The 3,170-nt window shown below is 41.5% G+C and overlaps 1 pseudogene; it reads left to right on the top strand.

Annotated features, from left to right (window-relative positions):
• The first annotated feature begins 2,262 nt into the window (after positions 1-2,262).
• Positions 2,263-2,908, top strand: LOC118993750 (GTP-binding nuclear protein Ran-like; annotated as a pseudogene).
• The last annotated feature ends 262 nt before the right edge of the window (positions 2,909-3,170 follow it).

Genomic DNA, 3,170 nt, shown 5'->3' with positions numbered 1-3,170 from the left:
TTAAATATTCCTATGCACATAGTTATTTTCATTGAAGTGCAAGAAAATCTTTGGGTAAAGTGTGTTAAAATAAAGAAGAACTACTAGAGAAAACTACTATGTTTTTCTTTTTTTCCTTTCCGTGATAAAATCTAACTTTACATTATGGAATTTCCCATTTCTTCTCAGAGCAATGGCTGTGGAAGAATCGCGTTCACCTCTGCAGACCTAACCTCTTTAAATTACTGAGATTTCCAGTAACCTCTTTCAGGCTGACACACTAGAGTGGTTTCTTAGCTCGTGTGGCAATATGTAATTTAGTGACAAGAGCGGTTACTAGGTTACAAATGAGTTATGCTGTCCTCAGTGAACTGTGGAGCTGTGAACACCCAAATTAGTTTCCTCCCCCAAATGTAAAAATATTAAATTCAAGAAACTGGATCGTGGTGACAGATTGAATGAATAAAGGCATATAACTCTTCTCCCTCATCAAATACCCTAAAAGGATGAAAAAGGAAAATTCTCTACTGTACTGAGAAATGTGAGTCATGAGCCAGGTATAAAATCAGTTCATCAAAATCAATAGCTTTTAGAAAAAGCAGCTCTAACCAATTAGAAAATGTAACTGAAAAAACAAAGATAAATACCCAGGACTAAACCTATCAATAAATGTGCACTGATTCTACTAAGAAATTTACAATATTTTACTGAAGATATAAATATCTGAGAACATGAAAATATACAATATTCCTAAATGTAGGAACATCTTTAAACATGTCAGAGTCCACCCATGCTTCCCTGCTATTGTTCTATTACAGCTCGGTGCAATCCCAAACAAAATCCCAATTCAAATACCACCTCAACATCAGTGATTTTGAACCAGATGAGAGGTGAATTCCAGAAACAATATTTACCTTGAAATTATGTGGCTAGGTTCTTTTTTGGCTTCTGACATAGGAATCTAGATTATTTTTATTATTATTGTTTTTTAGATGTTATTTATTTATTTTCAGAGTGAGAGAAGGGAGGGAGAGTGGGAGAGAAACATCGATGTGCAAGAGACACATCAGCTGGTTGCCCCTCACACAATCCTAACTGGGTACTCAGCCTGCTACCCAAGCATGTGCCCTGACTGGGAATCAAACCAGCAACCTTCGGGTTTGCAGGCTGGCAGTCAATCCACTGAGCCACACCAGCCAGGGCTAGATTATTTTTTATAGATATGAACTGGAATATTTACCTATGTCTAGAATTTTCACCCACTTAAAAGATACTTCTTGCCCTGGCTGGTGTAGCTCAGGGGATTGAGCATGGGCTGCAAACCAAGGGGTCACTGGTTCAATTCCCAGTCGGGGCACATGCCTGGGTTGCGGGCCAGGTCCTCAGTGGGGGCCACATGAGAGGCAACCACACACTGATGTTTCTTTCCCTCTCTTTCTCCCTCCCTTCCCCTCTGTCTACAAATAAATAAGTAAAAATCTTTAAAAGAAAAGATACTTCTCAAGAGAAGCTCCTGTGAAGGGAGAGGCCACAGCACAGTACAGTCCGTGGCTACAACATCCAGCTGTGTGCCCAGCGGGTGGCAGAATTCTCCCTGAGAGCTCCGCCCCCCACTGTGGTTACCAACTTTCCTCAGGTCAAGAGTAGGCAGGTACCAGTAACAGGTTCACAGCCTTTGACCTCAACTGGTTTTACTATTATTTGTACATTTTTCAGTAGCAAAACCAAACTGGGTCCTCAGATTTTGTCCCCATTTCTTAAAAGGCAGAGCCTTAATACCATTGCACACATTTTGGGTTTTCCATATTAAGAATCTTAACCATCCTTTGCACTATTTCTTAAAAAATTATAAATATATGTGGTTTTGCCTCTTTTTTTACTTTCAAAATTTTAGTTCAGTTTTTTAAATTACTGTTATTTGTCAAAATAGTTTCATATTAAAAATTATAAAAGGATGGCTAAAGATATGCATAAAACTCTCGTGGGGGTATTATACGAACAAGCAGGGGTTCACATGCTCAAAGCAGCGATTTTCAACTTTTTCATCTCATGGAACACATTAATTACTAAAATTCTGCAACACACCCCAAAATATCTTTTTTGCCAATCTAACAAAAATATGTGTACATTTGATTCTTTGACACTGGACAGCTATTATTGTGTTGGCTGCTGTCATTTTTTTATTTGACGATCTAAGGGAAAAGAAATCCGTGCCCCTGACTAAATAGTCAGGTATCATATGTTTTAAAATTCTTGTGGCACTCAGGCAGGAAGGCACTTCTGGAAGTCCCATCACCATGGCCACCCAAGGAGAACCCCAAGTTCGGTTCACTCTTGTGCTGATTGGCAATGGTAGGAAAGCCACATTTGTGAAAACTGCCATCTGACTCGTGAATTTGAGAAGAAGTATGTAGCTTCCGGGGTGTGGAGGTCCACCCCTTGTTCTATACCAACCAAGGGCCCATCAAGTCCAACGTGTGGGACACAGAGGACCAAGAGAAGTTCAGTGGGCTGTGGGACAGCTACTACACCAAGCCCAGTGTGCCGTTATGATCTTTGGTGTCACTCTGAGAGTTACTTATAAGAATGTCCCTAACTGACATAGAGATCTGGTACGAGTGTGTGAAAATATCCCCATTGTGATCTGCTGCAACAAAGTGGATATTGGGGACAAGAAAGTTAAGGCAAAAATCAATTGTCTTCCACTGAAAGAAGAATCTTCAGTGCTACGACATTTCTGCCAAAAGTAACTACAACTTTGAAAAGCCCTCCATCTGGCTTGCTAGAAAACTAACTGGAGACCCTAACTTAGAGTTTGTCGCCATGCCTGCTCTTGCGCCACCAGTGTCTGTCCTGGGCCCAGGGTCGGCAGCACAGCCTCCAGGGAGCTCAGACCACTGCTCTCCGGGACCAGGATGACGACCGGTGAGAAAGGGAAGCTGGAGCTCAGCGTAGGAGGTCTCGTTTTGTAGGCAACTGTCCTGTGATGTCAGTGCTGCAGCCTGTTTGCCACTTTATTATAGAGCCAAGTTGAACCTGAGCTTAGTCTTTGGGATGCTGAAAGAGATGAATGGGCTTCTGAGTGAGTGTGGCAGTTTAAAAATACCCTCATTTGTTGGACCTGCATACTTAGCTGTTTTGAAATGCAGTTGTCTCCTTACTGAGTTGCAACTCTGAGATGGCCTCAGCCG

Source organism: Sturnira hondurensis, unplaced genomic scaffold (assembly GCF_014824575.4).
Source record: "Sturnira hondurensis isolate 20B ecotype Veracruz unplaced genomic scaffold, ASM1482457v3 Scaffold0008897, whole genome shotgun sequence".
Classification (NCBI taxonomy): domain Eukaryota; kingdom Metazoa; phylum Chordata; class Mammalia; order Chiroptera; family Phyllostomidae; genus Sturnira; species Sturnira hondurensis.
Note: the sequence above shows the minus strand (reverse complement) of the source record. Positions and strands in the feature narration are given on the sequence as shown.